Source organism: Bactrocera oleae, chromosome 2, assembly GCF_042242935.1.
Source record: "Bactrocera oleae isolate idBacOlea1 chromosome 2, idBacOlea1, whole genome shotgun sequence".
Taxonomy (NCBI): domain Eukaryota; kingdom Metazoa; phylum Arthropoda; class Insecta; order Diptera; family Tephritidae; genus Bactrocera; species Bactrocera oleae.
In genome coordinates this window covers 24,876,434-24,903,025 of record NC_091536.1, presented here as the reverse complement: position 1 = coordinate 24,903,025, position 26,592 = coordinate 24,876,434, and the positions used below count along the sequence as shown (strand labels likewise).

The 26,592-nt window shown below is 35.3% G+C and overlaps 1 protein-coding gene across 10 annotated transcripts in view; it reads right to left on the bottom strand.

Annotated features, from left to right (window-relative positions):
• Window positions 1-26,592, bottom strand: part of smash (smallish) — a 118,412-nt gene that overhangs the window by 41,139 nt on the left and 50,681 nt on the right. Inside the window, exon 1 of one of the 10 annotated variants that reach the window (XM_070112843.1) lies at window positions 21,806-21,826. The exons of 7 other annotated variants lie outside the window; for them this stretch is intronic. The gene's annotated coding sequence lies outside the window, so the exon portion shown is untranslated. Of the gene's footprint in view, window positions 1-1,795; window positions 1,874-10,359; window positions 10,381-21,805; window positions 21,827-26,592 lie in introns of those variants that run through there. 2 more of the 10 variants (XM_070112842.1, XM_070112846.1) reach the window with 2 other exon arrangements.

Sequence of the window (26,592 nt, the reverse complement as noted above, 5' to 3'; positions counted from 1 at the left end):
ATGTTTTTGGTGTTACTTATATATCTTTCTGCAATTGTTGTAAACACTTTTTGTTTGTTAAAAATAGTATTGCCAGCACTGATTATTAAATGAAAATGTAGGTGTTATATTCTCTCTCTCACATTGTTTTCACGTTTTTCTGGCAATTAATTTTAAACAACTAAAACGAAATTTCATCTCTATATATGTACGTACATATATATTTATGTATATGTTCATATACCATATACGTATGTAACATATTTGTTATTTTTCGCAATATCTCATCGCCACAAGAGAAGCGTAGCAACATTGAAAAGAAAGTATGCAATTATGAGACAAATGTTGGTGAAAAGACTTTGCAGATGACAAAGATAAATGGTGTACTTTTTGTAATTTCCTTGCCAAGACGCACGCTTACACCGCTTTGCTGGGTATTACAAAAATACGAACGCTCAGCGAATACATACATACAAGTTTGCTGTTTGAAAACCTGACGCCACGCTATGTAATTGTATCTATCATATATATATATGCCAATGTATATATATATATATACGGTATGTAACTATATAGATAAGCAATGCAATTGAGGCAAAGCCACATTGCTAGTGTCAATATTTAATGGAATGTTGCCATCACGCCGACACGCTGATAAGTTAATGGCATTCCTTGCAGTTTATTAACATTTTAATTTCCAATTTCCAATAGAGACAAAAGCATAGTGCAAGTGCCACAACGTAGTCATAATTGTATGTTAAATAATTATGTACATACCTATATATTACATTTTGGATGTGACAATGAAATGAAAGAGAACTGTAAAAGTGAGAAATCGGTTCGAAGCACTCGTTCAAAAAGTCGACTCGTCCTGCAGATTAAATGGCAATTGTGATGCAATGTCATGACTGGCGGCTATGTTGGAAATACCGTTAATTGGGTGCACAAAGCATTTTATTTTTGTAGACATCAATAGTTTATCGCTAATGGTTTCGGCGTTTCAGACAGCCACCTAATTGAGGCAATTGGTCGTTTTTGGCTATTTCTATAAACTAAAGCGATCAAGGGTTAAATATTGTGAAATAATTACGAACGAATTTTCGAAACTTATTACTTTTTGGAACTTAATCATTTGGATTGAAACAGAGGATATACTCATATTTTGAAAAAAAATTTAACATTGTTCAAAGTAGCTTTCTCAAGCACACGCACTTAATGCAACTTCATGAAAATAAGTTACACAATATACTTTATTAGTTTTTATATATTTTATTAAATTTGAAAATATAATTCGTACATGGAGTTTTCATTCATATTCACCCTCAACAAGTTTATTTTTTTGTTGTTATTATACTCGTATTTTGTGACCTGACAATAATTTGGTGGTTAGTGAGTGTTATCGTATCGTATTCGCTCAATCAAAGTGCCATTCACAACGGACAATCAGCAGACAGGCAGAAGTGTTTTGCACATATGCTACAACAAATTTACAGACATACACTCACAATCTCACATTTATTTATAAGAAACTGTTATTGCGCACAGCTGGAGTGCAATAGCACCTCGATTACTTTGTGCAAATGTCTTTCGCGCAATTTCCGCGATAAATGTTGTATTTGTTTTTATGTTTTTTTAATTTCGTAGCTTTTTTTCCAGTGCAATGTGAAAAGCACTCGGCACAATTTGCGATGACGACAGTTTCGATTTCCTTCAATAATTTCACTATTTATCACGTTTTCTTTGATTTTCATTGATTGCTGAAATGTCTCGTTGTTTCGGTGTTATTGTTGTTGTGATTTGGTTTCCTCACACTCACCACAATAATTTGCGCCAGCAATAGCTCGTTACCCTAACGCGGCACTTAGCGCACTGTGTCGATGGACTGATCTTAGCAACTCGACAGCTACAAAAAGCATTTGCTTAGTTCGCTTTTCGCTCGATAGCGCAGTCGCCGCTAGCGTCGCTGCTTTTGCGCTTATCGAAATAATCATATTGTCTGCCGGCGCGTATACGCGATAAATTGTATTATTAGCCTTTGCCCACACACATACACATCAATATGCACTTGAGCACAGTTGTAAATAACATCTGTGTATACATACACCAAATACAAATGTATATTTTGATCAAGTCTTTTTTGTTTACCTGCACAACGCCAATACGATAAGAGGCAAGCCGTCGACTCGCTTTTTTCTTATTGTTGTTATTATTAGCGGCAAGCGTTAATATTTATTGACATTATCAGAATTGCACAAACGATTTCTTTATTCGGCAAATTCACGCATTCCGCGGCGAAAACCCCTTGAGCCTTCATTCGTGTTTACCGGCCGGCGTTTGATGTCAATAATTTGATTGAGAACTTTTTTGTTGTATTTATTTTTGTTTTTGGAGGAAATTAGTTCGGCCTAACCTACTTAGTAAATAATATTATTTATCTAAAAACTTGTGTTTTTTTAAATATTTTACTGTAGTTTTTCCAAGAGTTATCGCTTTATCGACAAAAGTTATATACATATATATGTAATGGAAAAATAGAAGCATCTTTTTAAAGTCAATTTTTTTGAGAAAAAAGCTCTATTTTTCCTGAAGAAATTGAAAATAATTAGATTTAACTATTATGGTCAATAGAGGAATTATGAACTAAACAGTTTGCCCGGTCAACATGAAAATATCGTCATCATTCAAACGTTGAGGATAGGCAACGTGTTGATCAAATTTTGCACTGAAAATGTTTAAACGTTTTGGAATCATCCGCTGAAAATTCTAATCAGAATATGCGAATAAAAGTTTCCACAGATGGATGTCCAAGTTATTGCACACATCGGAGGAATTAAGTACCTGGTACCTCGAGCCTTGTTACTAATAAATTAGCTATTCAAAACTAGACTTTTCAAAAGTCAAAAGCCGTCCGGATGGCCAGTTTCTCACGCTTTCGATATTCTCACCAACACATATACCGTTGTGTGTGTGCTTATATGTAAATGCAAATTTACTTATAACAAAATTATACTTAAAACGTAATTTAAATTAACTTAATTAGAAACTTATCTTCCGAGAGGAAGTCATGCTTAACGTGGTTTAATCCAACAGAAATGCAGCTACATGTAGCGTCTAATGGAGGAAACCAAATATTGTACTACGACCAATTAAGAAATTTACATTGAAAAGTTAATAAAAACTAATAAAAACATATGACTTATGGTAATAACAACAAAATTCACAGACGTTTAATGAGCAATGGCAACTTCATTAGAAACGATATTTATTATTACGAAAAAAACTGAAAATCTTTTCGTGCCTCAACAAATGCCTCAACCGCTTACAAATGTCAATGCGGGGTGTCAATGCAACAGTGCAATTGAGGCACAAGCGCCTAATGTAGTCGATACCTGATGACGAGCATGTAATTAAATAGCGATAAACAAGCATAAATGCAGGTAAGCGTAGAAAACGTCTTCGATACCTTGCAAGCTGCCACATAAACGACAGAGAAAATTGAACCCGAATTATGGAGTCGAAAGGTACACAACTCAAATTCGGCGTTGCTTATAAGGCGTGGTGAGCGTGATAAGAACTACTACACGTGTACAAACAAACATACATATGTATTATTTCATATATTCTCATTCTTATAATTAATTAATTAATAAATATTCAGCGCATGCGTTTGCGGCGAAAATATGCCGCCGAAAATTTCTTTCTTTCTTTAATAAAAAAGTAACGACAAAACCAATTGGAAAATATTTAAAATGAAATCAAATAAGAAGTGCTCACTGACCCATTTGGCGGCGCTTAATATGTACGCGCAAGTGCTGAGCATAAATTCTTTAAGTATGCAATAAACATAAATGCCTCCGAAGTGAAAATAAAATGAAGAGAAATCAATCAATATGTGCATACGTGCAGGTACATATGTTGCATACATACGTATAGACAGGTGTGCACATGACATATTTCCACACCCACTAGACGACGCAACGAAAGAAATACAATCACAATAAAAATGATAATGAAGGCATCAAGTAAAATTGTAAAATTGAAATGTGAGTTAAGCAATAAATACAAGCAAACAAAGTAGGCGCGCTTGAATATTATGAGCACGAAAGTTTTCAATTGCCAATAATAATGCAATAAAATAATTAAGTACAATGAACATTATTAAAGGGAATTGTATATAAATACTGATATGTCGAAAATGTAAATACTTTGGAACTTAAATGTGATTTTCGAGTCAATTGATTTAAGAGTTGTTTTGAGGTGATAAGAAATCCAGTGAAAATTAAGGGAAAGCAGACGGGACTGAACTAACTCAAGCCGATTGATACAACTCAAAATAAATTGCTAAAGACAAATCTAACCACGATGATTAAGCGTGAAAGCTTGCCGAAAGAACAAGTTTGGAAACTTGATTTCTAAAGTCTTGATATCTAAATAGCTCAAGGTCAGGGTATTTTCGATATCAAATCAGTAGGCTTACACTCAAGATCAAAATTGACCCGGACTGGTCTATATAAACACCGCGCAAAACCGAGTCGATAAATATTTTTTTCATATATTGTATTTAAGTGTAATTATGAGTATGTACAATTGTACACACACATTTGGTTAGGCGCTTAAAGTATTTATTTGTATGGAAGAATACGGCAACGTTTTGTTTTGGGGATTTGGTCGCCAAAATGGCGGAATGGTTAGGTAACTTCAACTGGTCGGCAAAGCAATGCTGGGCAACGCGAGTGGCGCGAGCAAAACATACTTACACACACTTTACGAGTTGTTGCCAACAGTTAGTGGACACCGATGGCTGCTGGCAACTCTATTACAAACGACAGAAGTAACAAAAACTAACAAAATTATCATTGAGGCGTAACGCAATGTTCACCTTGATAACTTTGAGCAAAACAACAACAATAGCAAACGTAAAAAATCGTCGGCCATGCAGAAACAACAAGGCAATGAATAAACTCATTCACGTTTGCAGCAATATACGCTCACTGCGCTGGTTACGCAGACATTTTGTGGCAGTTGTTGCTGTAGTTTTCAACTGCAACAATGTCGTTTGCCTTTATGCGCATTTGAGGCATGACGAATGTGGCCGCACAGGTTAATACGCGCGCACAGTATAATTATGCGCTCAACACACGCGGTGGTGCGTATACGCCCCGATGAACTGTAATAACCGAACGCATCGCCGGGTTGTGGCCAAAGGTGCAAAGTGAGTAAGAGCATGCAACAAATGTTGTTGGTATTTTTTTTATTTCCTTTTTGCGTCACAAAAAGTCAGCATTTGACTAAAAAAGTTGCAACCAAATAGGCAACAGAATTTTTGGTAATGATTATGTGTGTGTGCCTGGTTGTTCAGTCATTGCTCTAGCCTCAATAATGTCCGCCCAGCGCGTGCTTTGAATTTATAAATGAAATTTATTACTTTAGATTATAATGAGTGTTATTTATATTTATGGACTGCTTGCATGTACCGCTCACATATACACACAGGCACACACAAATCGATTATTCAGCGAGGCACTTCATGGGTGTCTCATTCATTTCCCCAGTGCCAGCCAGCTGCGGCCGTAATGAAGTTTCCACTATGTCGGTGGCACGTTTGGCTCACCATCGCTGGCATTTGAATAATTTTTTGGTTAAAGCACTCAGCAAACGGATTTTTATATTCTCTTTAGAATGTCACAGGTGTAGAATGAAAATGGAAATCGAGTAAACAACTGTTATGTTCAACGATGCGGCAATTCGGTCGAATAACAAGTGGACACCTATTAAAGTGTTCATTCAATGTGGCAACACTACGTTTACGAAGCAACTTCGAATGTTGAGCTTAATGGCGCTGCTAGGAGAGGGAGTTATAGTTTCCCCCCTCCAATTATTAGTAATTAGATTGTATATAAATGAGTACTATATGCAAATTGTAAGCAAACCATGACTCTGACTGCGGGAACATAGCGAGGTACTAATAACCGTTGATTAAAAACGGAAATAAGAATGCCATTAGTGCCTGGTTTGGCAATGCAACAAAAAAAAAACATGCAATCAAATGGATAAAAATTTCGATAGTAGAAAAAAGCATAACTCCAAATACTTAAATAAAAATCCCTCTTCATCTTTGATGGCATCAGTTGATGCTGCACTGAAAAACATAAGAGCTGAGCATTCACATAGTTTGAAGTCGATATGAAGACTGAACTTCCGTTTCCCATTTTATGTGACATTTACCGTTTCCTATCGTCGGAGAGTCTTTCTCTGGTTCTTTTTAAAAATTAAATAATTCATAAAATTCCAGGAAAACATTTTAACCTAAATCACGAGACTCGAAAATTAGCGTTATAAAAAACTGTATAAAATGCAGAAAATTAACTAAATATAATCCCGTCTCTTTGATTGCAGTCATAAAGCTACAAGGTCACGGTATTAGCGCTAAGGAATACGATAATCAGCTAAAGAACTTAAAAACTAATTTGAACACGCTTATAAATATATTTATATATATATATATATTTTGTACACATGAATGTGCCTTTATACATAATTTTAGAAAAAAAAACTTAAATATTTTGTGACATAGCTTCTCACTTTATATGAAAAACCGAGTTGTAAGTTAAACAACTTCACACATACATACATACATATACTTGAATTCAGTGGCCAAATAGTCGAACCGAATTCCACAGTAGTATTACCACCGAATGAGCAATGTCAAAATAATATCAAGTCGACCGAAGGTCGCCACATGTCATCAAATGTGAATTATGGCCGAAACTTTCAAATAGCAAGAGCCAACTACGAAATTCAATGCAGAAGCTAAAATATTAATAAAACTAAAATAAACCATCAAATGCAACGCTTCGCCCCTGCACTTCCAACACCGCGGCTACTTACAGAGGCTTTCGTCGTAATGAATGCGAAAAATGTAGTAAAAATGTGTTATGTAGCTTCTATACGCTTAATGGTCATTCACACTTGAAAATGAATACGCGCCTGCGCACACTTGATCTCCACAATGACCTTTGCAAATATTTCAATGTATTGCTTTTTGATTGTATTTTTATGTATATTTTGGTTAAGTTTTCGTTTGATTTGCATGTGAGCCAAATAGTATTGTACAGCAAAGTTGCGTTGAGTGCATGCGAAAGTGGGCTGAATGGCTTTCATCTATACTTAATGCAAGGGGCTTATGCTTGTTACTTCTACAAATATTTAAGTATTGTGTTATTTATAGCACTTTAATAATTTTTCAAATGTGAGAGTCGAAACTTTGTCTCGAAGTTGTGTATCGCAAACAAGTACATTAAAATGCGTTACGAAACATAATGGTCTTGATCTATTCTAGTTCAGTCTACTGCGATCAAACGGCCTAGAAGAATTACTAATTAAACTTTGCAGGTCCGCGCTAATGCTGCTGATTTTCGTCACTCGATATATCAAGGCAGCATCGGCAATTACGATACCGCGACTACTTGTAGATCCATGGTGCCCTCAATCACCGTAGTTATGTTACCTTTTTATATCGTATGCACCCGGGCCACGAAGCCGTTCGGTTTTATTGTTGTTATTTTTGTTGTAATTTTTTACAGCCACCTTTATTAAAATACAATTTAATTAGCCATTTTTGCATTGCACCATTCATTCATCATAAAAATAATACTGTTATGTACCACATACAAACACACCAATTCATGTGTGCTAAAAGTGGATGTGAATTTATAAAACAAAAGCTAACAAAATGCCGCAATCGCTTGGCAAGTGCGAAATGGTGTCTCTTGCTGGCTCTGTTCATGATTGTGGGCGCAGCAAAAAGCAAAAAGCAACAACAACAATGCTGTGTTATTAAAAACGCTTGATAAGCCACGCCACGGACGCTAAGTAGGCAGGCTGGCGACTTAAAGACGGTTTAGCTACTCACACCCACATGCACTGCATAAGCGTAATGATGTCTTGCCACAAGCATTGCAGCAACCACAGAGATTTACGCTAAAGTCGTAGACGAAGATTGAGGCTTAGCTGCGCTGTCGTGGCATTTTGAATGTCAAAGGTATTTTTAAGAATTTCGCAAATTGTGCAGCAAAAACAACAATAATCACACATAAATATAAATACATAAACATGTAATTTTTGTTACTAACTGTTGATCAAAAATTATTTGGCTAGAAGCGTCAGCCCGTGGCAAATGGATCCCGACTTATCTTCTGATAATTAATCTTGTGTGGTAATCATGGTGCCAAAATATTGACATGTGTCTTTGTGGTTATTGTTTATTATTTGTTATTATGTAGAGTTTGCCGTGCTTAGTCTCGAAACGGCTGAGGACCAAGGTACAAGAATTGCTTCAGCGTAAATATTGTAAAAATCAATTTGATATTTAAAATTAGCTGCAAAAACCATTTTGGAAACCTTTCAGCGGTATAAGATCACGGCCAGTCTCAAATATCCAGCAGCAAATCTCACAAAACTCATGATTTATTTCAAAAGTAAAGAGGCTGGCACCATTGATAAGAGTTTAACTTGAATTAGGAAGGCAAAGGTACCGAAAGTTAATTAACTGCTTTTTGTGTCAATTCAAGGTCTGATTTTGACTTATGAAGAAAGATTTTAGATCAGTTTAAGCAGTCACATAGGTGAATAACCTTTCGATTGTATCGTTCTTCGAGCAAGTGCTTCTAGAAAACATTTCTGAGTTAGCATATTATAACTCTTTCTAAAGATTATTTGGCAAAAGATGATGAAAAGCCAATAACATGAATAAAATAAACAAAAGCGATCGCAGCAAACCTCGTTCGTTTCATTACCAATCATTCAGTTTCATTTCACTCATTCTATAGTAGTGCCAATTATAGCTCGCTCCCTCTTCCCCATTTACTACATGTATGTAAGTAAATACACTGGCACGTAGCGCTGTCTTAATCGCATCTCTTTTGGTAATTTATTTAAGAATTCTAAGCCGCTTTCAATTCCAGTTAATTCACGGCAATGCCAGTCGTAAATTCAACCAACTGACCGACTTACACGCTTATAGACAGAGCGATACTTGTCTATTTGTCCGGTTTGCCGTGTTCAAACCAGCGATTCGTAACTTGAAGCTTGCAGTTCGCCATTTGTAATTGTTGTTGTTTCTAGGTGGTTTTTTCGAACCCGTTTTCTTTTTACTCCCAATGGTTGTATGTAATTGTAATTGCAGCGATATGTTAAGCGTTATGGAGCGAGAATTTTGTTTTTTAAGTTACTTCATGGCAGTTCTCAAGTAATATGGTGTTCAGTTATATACAGACTAGAAACTAATATTTCGTTTTATCTCTCTGAAATGCAATTTTCCAACAGCGGTTTAGAGATTTGCTAAAGTACAATACAAAATGGATTAAGAGATCTATGTGCAGCTTTATAATTTCAATTTGCTCTTTTAGAATGCCAAGAGAAGTTTTGACCTGAGCGACACACATCCTCAGCTCAAATAAATTAGTTGAGGTCCTCGACTCGGCTATCAATATAACCATGGTCTTTCCGGTTGGGTAAGTTAAAACAAAAACTTCAACATTAGTTTAAGCTTTTGACAGAATTGTGGGAAAATTCGTGGAAAAGAACGGGAGATTGTCATTCGAAAGCAGAAAATTACCCAAGATTTATGCATTGATATTTACGCATGTGACTCTGCCCGCTTTTAACTATTAGTTTTAGGTTTTTAGCGATAAGCGACAATTGCTTCTCACAAATCTGCTTCAATGGAATGCTTCGAACAAAAGCTGGTAGTATTTCCAGGGGCAAAGTGGCAATTCTTCTACTGCAAATACGCAATTAGTTGAGTTATCTAATCTTCTGCGGATAATAGAATGAAAGCATTTCCAAGAACTGAGACAAGCACTTAAGTGCGCATTTAAATTGCTTTAGCACGTTTAGCCCAGCATGCTTAAGTGCTGCAATTGTCAATATAGTATTGACTTAAGCCTGGCTAAGCCCCTAAACAATGTAACAACAAATTTCGTGTGCAGCGAGAAGAGTGGGGTGTAAAATAAACAGTATTTTGAATAGTCGAAGAATTGGTGTGAAGCAAATATCGCAAATTATTTGTAAGTTTTTGTGCAACCAAAGTTACCGACCTTGAGTTCATTTCGTTTAGATATACGAGTACATGAAAACACAATAACAACACTAATAGTATGATTTTTTTCGTTTTGTTGCATTAGTGACCCGAATAGTGCATGCAATAACGGAATCATTTTTTAAGTAAAAAACTTTAAATGATGTGCATAGAATAAAATAAATAAAGAAACAATTGTTTTAATACCACTTCGGGATCCCGAAAATATATTGTCGAGATTGCTTTCATCAATTTACTTTTAAATCGAGATCACGAAAAATGCAATTATTTGCCTCACTTACTTGGATTAAAAAAAACTGCAATGAATGTGTCTCTTACCTGGAAAGAGAAAGAGAGGGAAATATGAATAAACGATTCAACGAAAAATGTTCGTTGTGATTAGTTTTAGTATTAAATAAAACGGAAATCTTAAGCAAAAAATGAGAATGCATTTATTGTTGTTTTTTTTACCCCTACTTTGTTCTTTTTTTATATGTAAATCTGTATATGTTACAAAGCGTTGCAAAAATTATCTGCAACCACAAGCAATACTAAAAGTTTGACATTAAACGAAAAACCACATTCAAATAATTGCAACAACGAGTACAACAACCTTTCAATGGCAACACAAACAACCGAAAAGAGCTGAAGTGTGAGAAGAGGCGTCGACCAACGAGCCACAAACATGATGGATTCATTGTAGCTAATACACAAATGCACGCACACATACACACAATTACGTATGTATATCATTGCTCAATGCAGGTGTAATGGGTGGCTATCGACTGCTGTTGTTTATTGTTCAGTTGTTGCAACGATATTTCCATCTGATTAAGGCTGAGCCGAGTTGAGCCGAGCTGAGCTTTGGTGCGGCGCAAAGCTAAATCGGACGTGGAACATGATTAGTTGCTGGTTTTTATTGGCGTTTCGTTGTAGACAAGCTTCTTATATGGAAATCTCATGCGATTTAATGCTAATATTTTTATTGTTGTTGTTGTTGCTGGTGCTGCTTAGTTTACGTTTGCGCGCTGTTATGAATTCATGCTGGCCTTTAGGCGACTTATTGGCCACATTTGTGGGCAATCATCGCGCAATTACCAGTTGTTGCTGGTTTTGTTTCTTTTCCTTCGAAATTCCTTAAGTTGCGTATTGACAAATCAGCGAGTTGTTAAGTTATTGCGGCAGCGTGGAAAACCAACAAATGCAGCTAGTTGATATGTCAACTGCAACATGAAACGATTGGCAGGGTGTTGCAAGTTGCAGTTGCACAGAGTGGCATATACAGTCAACGGGGTGCAGATAAAAAATGGGAGCGTGCATTCTCTGCTTAGGTGAGGAGCAAAAGCACGCAAAAGTAACGCCATCGAATTGTTTATTTAAATACCAGCGACAATTGGCCAATCTCTAGTTATGCGGTAATTGCTGTTAACAACTGTCGCAGCACACACACAGCCACGCCGAGATAGTCACAAGCGTGATAAAAATTATGCTAAGAACAAAGATTATCCACATCTCTAACGGTTTTAAATAGAAGTTGTTTGACCAGCGTGTTGGTTTCGTAATTGTTTTTTATTTTTCCAAATTTTTTCAACAATTTTAGTATTAGCCGTTGCAACTTTACTTCAAAGTTAAAAAAGAAAAAAGAAAATATGTTCTCTGTTTGTCATTGATGTCATGCAAATAAGTTTTGTTTTCGAAATTTTCTTGCCTATTCACAGTGAGCGGTTGCTAACTGTTTTTTGGAAGATGGTAGTCAAGGTAGTCAATAGGAATAATGCCTCGAAACTCGAAAACAACTGTTTCTTAAGCAAAGTAAAAACAATTTTGGATACAATTTTTTGAAGTAATGAATTAATTCGCTGTTATTAAGAGAAAGGAATTTTTTTCTACACAATAATTAAGGACCAAAGTAAATTGTTATAAAATAGTTAAATGCAAAACTTCTGCCGCCTGGCTCATGCCTGTCAGATGACTCACAGTTGAGTAGAGGCAAATAATTTTTTCTTTCTCCATCGCCACCAAATCCACATATCGCGCCTATTGCCACTTGCGGCGCCGCACACTACGTCAGCAGACACAGCTTGAATACGAACGCTGAAGTTCTATTGCCATTCAAAAAGCTTGCCAAGTGATAATTTGTAGCTGCAGATGGCAGTAAATCATGCGGAGCGAAAAGCAAGAATGTGGCCTGCCATGAATTTCGCAACGCATATGTGTGTATAAGTGCGCGTTTAAGATACTCTTTGCCTATCGTTAAGTGGCTGCTCAATTAAAAATTCACATAACGTAAATTTATCAATTTGAGTATTCAGCTACTGCAAAAATCCACTTCGCCATTCACTAGCTCAGAAGGCTGTGGCCGGAGCTAAGCTTCTCGTCGCAAACTTGCAAATGCCAAACGAGCAGGAAGCATTAGATGTGTGCAGAAGAGCAGTCTCTACATATTCAAATATATGCTTTTACATATGTATGTATGTTCGCTAGTGTGGCGGAGCTCAAACCACAAGACTCATCAGCCCGAGTGTGGTTCATTTAATTAACATAAAAAGGCCAGTCAGCAGACAACTGCCAGCGCAAAGTGCGTTCGCATGCCACAGCCCCCCACACGGTATGTATCGGAAAGCATTCCACACAGCCAACTGTTTACATTCTTGCAGACAGTTATCGGCTTCATTCTGCTTACAATGAAGTTGTTGATTGACTATTATTGCCAATTGTTGGTTGTTGATGGAAAATTTGCATTCTTGCGGGGAACCAGCAGTCATTTCAGAGTACTGCTGAGTATGTTAGCATATACAAGTGTGTGTATAAAAATATCCAATTCATTTTGAATACTCATGCCAGTCAAGATGTTGCGAGTAATCACGTAATTTGCTTAATGACTATTACTTTAAAAAGTTTATTTCCGCCACAATGAGAAGTATGCACACAAGAAATTTGTTTCCTCTCTTGAAAATAACGTCAGGAGTGAAGAATTATATAGTGAGACATACTGAACTTACATAAGGATAGACCTACGAAGTTTTAAAAGATAAAAGATTCACTATGAGCGTGACACTACCCCTTTAAGTGAGTATGCTGAGTATTTCATGTATAATTTGCCTATAAACAACAAATTCACTTCAACCCTTCGGTTCTGTGATACAAAATAATGAATAAAATTTCTGTTAGATGGTATTAAGGAATTAAATAATAAATGCGGCATTTGAACAACTGACACCCTGCCGTCATTTCCGGCCATTATTCGATTTCACTAAACAAATTACTTGCCACACGGCATAAGCAAAAAAGCGAGAAGAAATAAAAAATCAAATTTCAACGACCAGGTTGACGGCAAGATTAAAAAAAAATATTTCAAAACTGTATATTGTTTTGCATTTGTTGTCGCCCACAAGCAAAATAAACCACACAAAAGCACACTGAATGAATGACACAGACAGACAACTGAAATACACAGATGACATATGGTTCAGTTGTGGTAAATTCACTCGTTGTTTTGCTGAATTCGCAATCAACAAAAACGAATATTTTTGCCATCTGCCTCATGGCTACAAAGAATATTAACGCTGAGATGGCAACTAAGCAAATGCGAAGGCGTAACGAAATGCCGCCACAAAATGAAAAGTAAGCAAATAAATGCATATTTTTAAATTAGTAATAATAATCAAAATAAAGAGAAAAATTAACGCAAAAAAATTAAATACAGTAAATAATAAGTGTTGAATGAGTAACCACAGCAAAAAATAGCATTACCCCAAAACAATTTGCACACAAATTTATCAGTTTATATTTTCATGCACGCATACATTGTTGCAACTGCAGCCAAAACACGCAAAAAGGTCTTAACGCTCGCACATCCACACTTTTAGTCATGCCTATTAATTTGTTTGTGAAATCACCGTCGCAGGTGCGTTTATTTCGTGCCTCATACTGCACTTGTTCGGCCATTTTTTCGAATATCGAAATGGCATCATACTCAAATGGTAGTCGGCGACAAGTGAACCTATTCTATACTGGTGGCTAGGGAGACAGCGGAGGCACCGAGTGACTGAATATGTAGATTTGCGTATACAAATGATCAGTGATCCATACAGCCTCGCACATACCATACACATGTCTACATATATACAGCTATAGATGAGTAAATATGCGAAATTTAGTTTCATCGCTGATGATTGCTCGATTCAAAATGGGGAATATACTAAGCGGAGTCATTAACTTATAGTTACACAAATAAAATTAAAACCCTATATCTATATATATAAAAATATGTATTTATTCGTGTACTTATTAGGGTATAACTTTTTGCAAACAGTAAGAGTGACAACAACAAACAGCTTTTCTTATATTACATTTCAATTGCTATTATGATTTTGGTAATTGATTCGTCCACAGGCTGAGCTTTCATGCTTTAAAGTGTACATTTCTTCTGCTAATGCATTTTAGATTTCAGCAAACAATTTAGAGTTAAAATCATACAGAATTTTTTCAAAAACATGTTTTACTTATATTTTAACTGGTTTGGTACAGTTCTTATCAAAATCAACGTACACATTTCGATATAAGACTCAATAAACAACTTTGGCTGCACCCTAATGCGCATATATGTGTTACAATGATAATCTGAACAACGCCTACAGTATTGCATAAAGTCATTATAATAACGTTAAATATATAGCATTTCTCAATAATACTATACAAACAACAAAAACGACAATAACAAAACATTATTATTACAATTAATTGAATGTGAAAAAGTTTAACAACTCCGTTCCCTTTCTACCAACACTCTTCACACAGTGAAGTGAATAGTAAAAACATAATATAATATATTACATTACTTAGGTATTTTGTGAAGCCAACCATACAAAGGAATTAAGTTGCATATGTATATAACTTATGATTTAACTCGTGATCATATATAGATCAGACACAGAAACAGAGCCAAGCAATACATAGGTCATTTATTTACTTATCCTTTCATGACAGGGCCAATAGTCTCTCAATTCTGTTAGAAGCAATTTGCGACTCTCATTCACCGCTAGAAAGTCAGTTTAAACGTCAGTGTTTAGCAGATCGCCATCAATCCGACAGCATTGCTTGCGCCAACAATATAATTTTTTACGTAATCGCCGATTTCCCGGGCGAATGAGCTCATAAAATTCGAAACAAAAAGCGTTTATTACCATTCAATGATTATGTAAACAGGCTGTTATTAAAGCATTAAATGCTTAACAATCGCTTACGCAAACAGTTTCAGCTATTATTATTACGTCGCCTGATTATGGCTAAATGTTTAAACTAATCGATAAGCATATATGTATGTGAATTTAGTACTATATGCCTTTATATTTTAAAGAAAGTGAATATGTATTCTAAACTATAGATATTATTAGAAACTGAACCAAATTCTTTTCGGTCCAGGTCCACAAAAGCTAGTTTGTTTACCGCTAAGTTTATAGCCAATTGTTATATAGCATATTTTTACACTCATTTGAATTGTCCGCTATTTAAATATCGCCCTAAAATAAATTATTGTTAGTATGTTTTTACTATAAACGTGTACCTTCAACTATATATGATCATATATGGTACATACATATGTATATACATATATATGTATATACTCATTTGCATCACCCTTCTGAACTTTTCCATTGACTTAATTAAATGCTGATTAGATTTCGCAAGGCCTTTTTTCATTTTAATATTTTTCATTTTTCACTTTGTTGACTAGACATTTTTCAAAGTGCATTTAAATGGTTACATTACATGTGATGGGTGAGTCACAAATGCGGCGCAATTTATATACATATGTAGTTATATGTATTTTTAAAATAACTCAGTAAGATTTGCTAACACATTTGCATACACTTAGAAAGTAATGTTTCTATAATCGATTGCTAGGTTCTATGCCATTTAAGAATACCCGAACAATGCTTGAACCATTACCGATATGATCTCGTGTTTACTGCTCATTAAACTCAACTTAAGAAAAGGGCGTCTACCAAAGAAATGACGGTCGTTCTCCGCTTTATGACCTCGGAGACCATCTTACTCGAATGGGAATTCAAGCAAAATTAAGCATCTAAAATTATTTCATTCATTTAAATTTATAAATTTTTCACCCACTAAGCAGAAGAATCATCACAACTATTTATATTCGGTGTCGTAACGATTCTAATAATAATGTTATTGTGCAGAATGAGTAAAAGAAAGATGTGTTTGTTCTGAATGACTATTACTTTGTATAAAACCACATCCATACACTCAAATATGTACATATAGACTTATACATACAGACATATGTATATGTAACTCTTCGAATTTGCAATTAGTTTACTATTTAATTCGTTTTTCATAGAGGCAAAGAAGTAAATTAATTTGCGTATTACACATGCTATATGTGTATATATACATGTACTTATGTATACATGTATAATATGGTATATTATATTAGCTATTCATCAGCGTTTCCAACGTAACAAATTCCTTATATGATCTATTGCTTTAGTAAGCGATTTTATTTGCTGCTTCTGCACTTGGCCTTTAATCGAGCGTAGCGCCACAAGTGAGCGCACAAAGAACTCTTTCGATGCACCCCACTAACCCCGCAAGCAGTGACGTTCGCGCGGTCACAATTATAGAATTTACGTATCAAGTATATCTACATATTAGCATATGTATGTGTGTAGATAAGTAAGCCGCAAGAGACGGCTAGAGACACGACAATGCAATTTCAAGCAGCAAAACTAATAAAAATTACAATAACAAATGAAAACGGAAAGTATACACAAAACTTTGCAAAAGATCGATTTCATTTGCTGCCTTCAATGTGTGTGTGTTTGCCTTCAATGTGTGTGTGTGTGTGTAAGTGCACGTGTAAATTTCATTTGGCGGAACAGCCAAAGGAAACAATAACGGCTAAAGTTAATAAACAGCGGTGCGGTGGAGAACGAAACCGTACACTATATAGCTAAAACAACAAATTCAGCAAAGAGACACCAGAAAACGCTCAGAAATGCAAATATTTTCCCATCAAAGAACACTCAATCCAAAGCGCTAAGCTTAAGACGTGATCAGGCAATAGTCAGGGGCAAAAATAAAAAATATATCCACTGAAATATCTGTTTGTGTATACAAGGCGCGCTCGCTTATTATAGCTCACTGAAGCCATTCTTTTTTTGGAAAATTCTATATTGGAAGCTTTTTAGCACTAAGTTTGGTTACCTTTGGTACGGGTTCTAGCAAATTATATTGAAGGAATGTAAAACCATTGCTTCAATAAGTATGTTCTTGATGGGATTCATTCATTCTATTCAAACAGATTCGTTATTCTCAGCAGGCTTATCAAATAATTAGCATATGTAAATACGTCAGCAAATTATGTACAGTTTTCCAAAAAACAAAAGCGGAATTTAAATAAACAAATGCCGTGGAGACGCCTTACAGTCACATAAGCGAATATTTGTCGCAATCAAATGGATAAAATACATTATCACCAAAGCAGATTAATTAGAAATGTATAAATATATTCAGGAATGACCAAATAAATGTCCACTATTTTTCGGAAGCAATGACGGCGACAGCGTTCGAAACGAAACCATGACAAACCCGAAGGCCATACATACCATACCATGCTCCACAAACATACCTCCGCATATTTAAATGGTAAATATGCAACGCCAGCAATAGTTGAATGCAAATGCGTCCGTCTGCCCGACTGGACAAAAAAGTTTGCAAATTCCAAGCAGAAAAATGAGGAACTGGGAATGAGGAATACAAATAAAGTGCTCTTAGTAATGGCATTTTGCCTGGACGTTTAGTTCGTCAGTCTTTTCATCTATTTGTCTGTAAAAATGGTGAACAAATAGAGTACAAAAAGCTTAGTAAATATACATATGCATGTGCATATTTGTAAAGCATTTGCGAATTCGCTATTTGCCGCCGTTTTAGCAGGAAATACGATGATATAGAAGAGCTGCACGTAAAGTAATTGGCACTGTAGATTCGTTAGAAGGACAATTCAATTAAGGTCTTTATCACGATTTAAGGGTAACGAATCGGTAAACCTCACGCCCATTAATATATACAAAATATTAAATTATTTACCTGACCCAACAGATACAGATGAATAGTCTCAATAACACTCTGGTAGCTGACATGGGTGATATCTTTAGAAATTCTACAGTTGTGAATCCGAGTACAAAAAGTCTTTCGTTTTACTTTTTACATAAGTATATGTGAGTAGAATTTGCGTACAATTCGAGCTAAATATTTGGCTGCTTGTCTCTTCTAATTTGCGGGATAAATCTTGACGTTCTTCGACAATCGGAGCGCGTTTTAATTTCTTCGTCGACCGTTATATTTTGCATTAACCTTTGACTAGCCTACATTGAGTAGAAGCCACACATTTAACACAAACTGCTATAGGGACCCACATTCATTATAGTGTAAAATAATAATCATGAATGGAAGACATGACCGAAGAGAAGAGCTAGAAATATTTTAAAACTCACCTCTCACTATGGAAAAGAGAGACAGCATTTGGAGCCTCAGACAGATACTTTTATGGCCAATTCACATAGAATTTTTACTTCGCTTTGTATTAGATATTTGTTTTGACAGAAAAGTTCGATGTACGCATTTGTATGTGTACGTTCACATAAAAAGTTTTCGACGCGAAGCCAAGCAAAATGTTGGGCGACTCTCATAGCGTTCATTGAGACCCACGCTTTGTTTTCTTCGCTTCGTTGTTTTGGTATGAACTGTCATGCAAAGCGAGGAAAGATGTATGTGGATGGGCCTTTAGAGGCTTCGAGGGCATTCAATATTATGTTTAGACGCTGCATAGTCTCTGCGATGTCGCCTTACTTAGAGAGGAAAATAATTGTATTTTCGCGATTTCACTGGTAAACGTCAAAAGTCAATATTTGCAGGCATTCATATACTAATTTTCTCAGTGCTTATCATTATACCCTGAACAGGGTATATTGAGTTTGCCACGAAGTTTGTAACACACAGAAGGAAACGTCGGCGGCCCTATAAAATATATATATGAATGATCAGCATAATGAGCTGAGTTGATTTAGCCATGTCCGTCTTTCTGTCCGTTTGTCTGACTGTACATATACGAACTAGTCTCTCAGTTTTTAAGCTATCGATATGAAATTTTGCACCTCACTAAGAAGTTGCTCATTTGTCGGAAGGGCTGATAACGGACCACTATAGCATATAGCTGTCATACAAACTGAACAATCGGAATCAATTGCTTGTGTGGGAAACTTTTTTATTTGACAAGGTATCTTCACGAAATGTGGGACAGATCATTATGGCATATTCAAAGAAATTGTTCAGATAGGATCACTATAGCATATAGCTGCCCTGCAAATTGAACTATCCGAATCAAGTTCTTGTAAGGGGCCTTAGTATTTGTGAAGGGTATTATAGCTTCGGTGCGACCAAAGTTTTTGTTTTTCTACAATAATTTTTCACTTAGGCCCGCTGTTTTTGATTTTGGATCTAACAGCAATAATACAGTAGCGCTAGAACTGAACAAACACACAGGCCTCTTTTCATTTGCTTTATGTATTAACGGCGCACAACAGCAGCAACAACAACCACTTAGTCATAGCCGCGACAGTAGCGAAGGCCTGCAGCTGTGAAACTCTGCAACAATGGCTTTAACACAGTTTTTGTATGTGTGTACGTGTGTGTTCGTGGGTGATTGCAAATTGGAGTGTGCAGGTGCAACAAACAGCGAATAACACCACAATATGAAAAAGATGAAATGGAGGCACATAATAAAAGTGAGAAGAAAATCATAGGGACTGAACTAAGCCTAGCCCCTCTAGCCGCGGCTCAGCGCTTCGGTCGCGTAATCAGGGTGTAACAATTACGCGTTATGAATACGATAGACATGCAGCAAACCTGTAGACAAACACACCTCCTCCGAGTATATGCGCTTACTAATGCTTGTGCTCTTATTTGTATGTAGGTAGGTATGTATGTAAGCATCCTCAAAGCCCAACAAACGAGGCATGTTGCACGCGCAAGCATAAAAATAGAAGCCAAAACATGGCTGTGGCTCAAGCTAGCGGATATTCGAGCTTTGATGTCTGATTTTGTTGCTGCTACGATGGGCACACACATATACACACCTACACAGCTGCTCAGATACAAACATGCATCGCAATGTGCTGTGGTGTTGTTTTTTGTAGCTAGCATTAGCTGCTGGCGGGCTCATGCGCAGGCGTAGCGCAAAAATTGCTTAGCCAACTCATTTTTCGCGCTTTGTTGCTACTGTTGACTGCCTTTCGACTTTGTTGTTTTTGTTATCTGCATTACCAGCAATTTAACATAGACCTTAAATGTTGCCATTGTGGATACTAATGTTGTTGTTGTCGGTTGCGCTATTTTCGTATTTTCATTACACTTGCTGGTGGTTCGGCACTGCGTGCTAATTTATTGTTGTTTTCTTTGCATTTGCCGCCACTGCAATTTTTTTTACGATTTCTTATTTATAATTTTAAAGTGGCTTCTAGCGCGTGACTTTTCTCGTCGAGGTTTTGGATTTTTCTTCGTTGCATTTTGTTGTGGGTGCAAACAACTCGAACATATTCCGAATATGCATAAACTGCTCATATTGACTAACTTTCAGCAGGAACACTGCGAAGTTTAAGTGTTATATTTGAGTTTTCATTATTTATTCGCAAAATATGTTGTTCGCTATAGTATTAATTGGGTTAGGCTTAGGTGCTGTTCTGCACTTGGGCTAAGTTGTTCTAATTGTAGCGATTCTAAAAGGAGTCAACGATAACAAAACTAATTTCAGCGCATAATGTCTCAGGCCTGCTTATAAAACGCTCTATTTGATACAGAGCTTCGCGTAAAAGCAGTATGTCTACAATACAGTGAGAATAGAAATAATATTATGTAACTTGAAGCCACAGTGTTCATCGGTTGGTACAATTAATCGTGATCTTCGTCAAATAACCAATCCCAGCAATAATCATTATTATTAGTAACCTTTCAGTGTCTTAAAAACCAAAAGATTCGTTCGGAAGATAAAGATATCGAAACCGTGCACTCTATAATTATTATGGGATATTCTGTCATTTGTGAAAAGTTCAATAGATATCAGAACCTGATCGATACTTATTCTTCGAATCATCTATTAAATGATGGTGCTCACAGAACCTCGATTTTCGAATTACTTGTCTCTCTAAGCAATGTTAGAATTTTGTGAGTTGTGGAGAACCAATGATTGGTGTCAATCTATCAGAAATGAAATAAAAATCTGGTATTGCGGTCGATAAAAAGACTTGAAAAATACATCTATGGATTTCTCATGTGACAAATTTGGAGCTTTATCCCTTAATTCTATCGCGCCAGGGCCGAAAAGGTTAAAAGTGTTTCTTCTTTGTTGTTGTTGTAAGTGCTATTGTTATTTACTATTTGCCATGATTGTAAAAACCAACAATAGTAAAATTCACACAATTGAAATGCAGCCACAACACGCACATACTGTTGTTGTTGTAGTGATTTTTGGGTTATGTAAAGTTGCAACTGGCATAAAGCGTTAGTCGCATTCGAAATAATTATCTAACGATTGACTGCATTTAGTCTGTGCGTGTCGACATGTACATACACGTATGCATATATACACAAGTACGTACGAGTATTTGAAAAGATAATTCGCGAGCAAATATGCGTAGCGAAAACATAAAACGGCACTTAAGTACATACCGCACGAGCGATTGGCATCACTTGATGCGGCAAACGAATTTTTCACCACCGCCCATGATGCAACATGTGGTGCGTTTTCAGTTTCAACCGATCATAGGTGCTCTTGTAATTACTGAAGTTGAATTACTTACGAATCGGAGCGGAAAATGTGCGTAACTGTGTATGTGTGTGTGTTACGTACCTGAAATGAAGAATGAAAATAATTATTTAAACTGTTAAATCTTAATACATACGTATAAAACGGCAGATATATCCACATATAAAAAAATAAATCAACATATTTGATATTATGAAAGTACAAACACAATCACAACAAACAGACTACGATCAACAAAAATGATCAGGTAGAAAGTTCGAAACAAATGATCAACATCTAATAAACATAACAGTAAGTGGACATATGGAAATAAAGAAATATAAATTTGGAAAATTAAAATACTAAAGTTAAAACCAAATAAAGCCGGTGAAGCCAACGGCTGGTTCTGGCCATTTGGCCAATATCTTTTATATACATACCTACATATGTATAACTGTATGTGTGTGCAGGGTAACACATTTCGCGTAAATTAATTTAACCAAAAGCGAGCAAGAAAACTGAAGAACAACATAAAATTTATCCGAAAAAACTCCACTTTTCTATTTACGACTGCCAGTGTTGTTTATGCGAAGAAAGTATGTCTGTTTGTGTGTGTGTGTGTGCAAATGTAATAAACGGATTTTGACATTGACCGTGCGAATGAAAATGTGCGTCCAGCTGCCGATTTACGAGATGTGTTTATGCAAATTGATGCTCGGCAATGTTACCGTTATTTTACTAAATTCACTGCAAAATGTTTTTAAAAACCAAGCGGCTCGATTTATTGCTTTTGAGCCATTAAAGATTTGTCAATCTTTTTACCTAAGGCCAAGTTCATAGTGAAGCAGGGCATTATAGAAATTTAATTTTCGCTACAAAATTCTCTAAATATAATTATAGTATAGCTATAGGGTAGCATCTAGCACTTTGTACAATGAATTAAAATTTCCAATTTCTGAAAAGTGGCAACGCTCTTCGCAATGCTACAAGTATTTAACGACTGCATTGTTCGCCGTTGTGCTGAGCGCGAGTAGCTCGAGGCATTAAAAGTGAAATAGCTTTGTTTAATTGAAAACACAAAAGGCATGTGAGTTCTTTTTTCCCCACTCATTGTTATTGCAAATGCTCGCATAAGGCATAAAAGTGAAATCGATGCAGCTATCGAGCGAAATTGGTGAGTTGCCAAGTAAAACTGAAAAACTTAAACAAAACGTATAAAACTGAGAAAATTGAATACGTTAATAGCATTTGATAGCAAACGAAAATCATTAAAAACATTTTGATGTTGTTAAATTTTATTGTTTCTAATGCGAACTCATAACTAAATGTGAAAATAATAACTGTTATTGTAAGTAAAAGTACACAGCGCACAAAATGAGCTTCGAATAATTAAAAAATTATGCAAATGTGTGAAATTAGAGGAAAAATGGAGATATTGACATACAAAATGTTGCAGAAGAATCTTAACTACTTTGAGTTTATGTCGCGTGTGTCACAAGTCATAAATTAAATAGAGTTTAATACTGTCGTGATCGTAAACACTTTACTACACACACGAATTAGGCAGACAAAGACGAGAAGAAAGGCTGTAAAATTCTTTAGAGGCAAATATTTGCAGAATTAGCACAAATAGAGGAATAAATGAACACTTTCACTGCTCATATGGGGGTCAAACTGAAGTTTGTTAGAAATTATTAGAAACAAAGTGTCTTTTATTTGAATTTTTGTTTTAATGTGGAGTACGCTGAAATCACTAGCTGGGTTTAACCATGTGTTATCTTAACAATTTCTCTCCACTGTAACCACGTCCTTAACATGTGCTTTGATTTCTTGTTTGGATCTGGACCTGAGGTTTCGAGGTTTAAAGATCTTCAGACTTTTACAAACATTTACTAATTAGCTGAATTTTTTTAATGGAAACAGAGAGGATACAGTTAAGGGTGGGTCTTTATTTGAGGAATATTTTTCATTATTTTTAGCAATACACATATGCTTGGTACCAGATTCAAGTTCATTTGCAAATTGTTTCACAATCATTTTTGATTTGACACACTTTGTCTGTCATTGTGCAAATCTTTTTTAAGGCTTTTTACAATTACTTATGTATGTATATACGTAGAACAATGAAATAAATATTTAGTATTCTTATATATACACATGAAAAACATATTGAAGTAGAATGTTCCGTCTCGTTCATTACGATTCGCCTCGTTTGACTTCCGTTCTAGCGTTGCCGCCAAAAAAGGCGTGAACTTTCTGTCATACACACTTGTTTATAAGTCAAGGGCAGAGATGACAGCAAAAATTACTGAAATGCCAAGGGCGTCGAAATTCAAAACAGAAACAAAACAAAACTGTGAATTACGTCAGAGAAAATTATACAAAAGATCAGGAAAATTTTAAAATACTGCAAACACATTGAAATTCCGCACAATTTATTTTCTCTCAACGCTAAGTTAAAGCTGTCAGAATGGCTAGCTGCTTTGCTAAATCACATTCTTGGTCAGTGTCGAAATACCATTTAGGAAAAATTCTCCTTGATTTAAAGAAAAACTGAATAAGAAAAAAATTAACTTTTTCATTCTTATTTATTTTTCGACACATAACCGTACCAAATAATGAAAAAAAAAATTAAAAAAATTAAATAAAAAAATGTAATTTTTACAACAGTTGCTCTTTATATTGTGTTACAGTTATATTTAGTTTTTCTTAATTCTTGTTTTATTTTTTGCGCAATCTTAATGACCGAAATAAATATTTGCAGACATGTGACATTGAATCTCTTCTTCTTTATAAATACACATATACATACATACGATCATACCAACAAATTAAAAGTGATGAATATATTTATTTTTATAATGAAGACGCGCGTTAGTTGATTTTAAAAAGCCATTATAAACAATTAAAACTCGTATAATTTTTGTTTGCAAATTAATTTTCAGTTTTATCTTATTTTTATTTTTATTTTCGGTTGCACATAAAAATTGCAATAAAATCTCAACTCAGTTGGATACAATAGGAAATAACCAGTTACCGGTTCAGTAGTACTTTGATTGACCGATTGTGGATTTTAGTTAAGAGTACAGGTAATAACAAATTTTAAAACTTGATCTTAAAGATCACTAAATTAAAAGGCTAACCTCCATTATAGTCCCTCGATCACAAAAAGTTTCAAACCCAGAAAAATTAAATATTACAAAAAGGTTATTTTCTAATAGCGATTGCCCTTCCATAGTTCTCTCCAAACTGCTACAGAAAAAAAGAAATTAGTTCGATTAAAAATCTAACAAAAGCAAAAATTTTGTCAAAGTCGATAGCTTTATAGAAATATGAAATTGTTTTCAAAATAAACCTAGACTCTATAAGCAAGATACACTACTTTTCCAAGAGTAGTGTGTAACAAAACTGCGTCTGACGTGTCGATTAAATCTTACGACCATTTAAAAGTAACCATTTGTAACAACAACGCTTAGCTACAACAACAACACCTTTTAATTTATTATTTCAAATGCTATTCCTCTTCATATACTTTACACCAAACTGAACCGGTTTTCTGAAGGCCTTCTGATATATAATATAATATATTCCAAAACCAAATTCAGAAATACTTTCATGACAGCAATAAATATGGTAGACTTGAACGATCTGCTGGTAAAAAACTTGAAACGCTTTTATTTCTCAATGAAAACCATTTGAATTCTTTCAAATTACCTACATATGCATATACTTATATTTATGTATGTATACAGTCATACATATGTAGCAAACACTAATAAAAACTCGATCCAAACCTTTTATTAAAATGCAATCTAAATTGTGGTAACAAATAAACTTAACTAATGAAATATGCAAAATACGAGCAGTTTGAAAATGATTTAAAAGCTGTGTGCTAAGTTATGCAACAACACCAACAAAAAGTGGGTTATTTTAGATTTTTATACTCTCGCAACTTGTTGCTACAGAGTATAATAGTTTTGTTCACTTAACGGTTGTTTGTATCACCTAAAGCCAATCGAGTAAGATATAGGGTTATATATTATATATATATAAAAGATCAGGATGAAGAGATGAGTTGATATCCGGGTGACTGTCCGTCCGTCCGTCTATGCAAGCTGTAACTTGAGTAAAAATTGAGATATCTTTATAAAACTTGCTACTCATGTTTCTTGGTACCGTAAGACGGTTGGTATTGCAGATAGATGTATTCGGACCACTGCCACTCCCACAAAACGGCATTAATCAAAAAATATAAATTTCCATAATGATATATATGAACCACGTTCAAAATTAGACAGTGGGCGTGGCACTGCCCACTTTTAGGGGAAACCCCATATATTTGGATCTGCTTAACCGATTTCAACAAAATTCGGTACATAACATTCTTCCCATATTTATATATTATAGTATGAAAATGAGCGAAATCGGATTACAATCACGTCTATTTCCCATATAACACCATTTTAAATTCTTTCTGATTTTTTCACTTTCCAGTATGCAAATCAAGCAACAATGATTATATCGGCGTAAAAACTTTGCAAAATTAATACGTTTAAAGTATGCCAGCTTGTGACCAAAAATTGTCTAAGTCGACCCCATTGTCTATAGTTGATTTTTTACCGAAAATATCGGTCAACATAGAACAAGGTAGCAAGTTCCACAAAGAAATCTAAAACGAGTATACCATTTGACTTTGCGAGGGTATAAAATG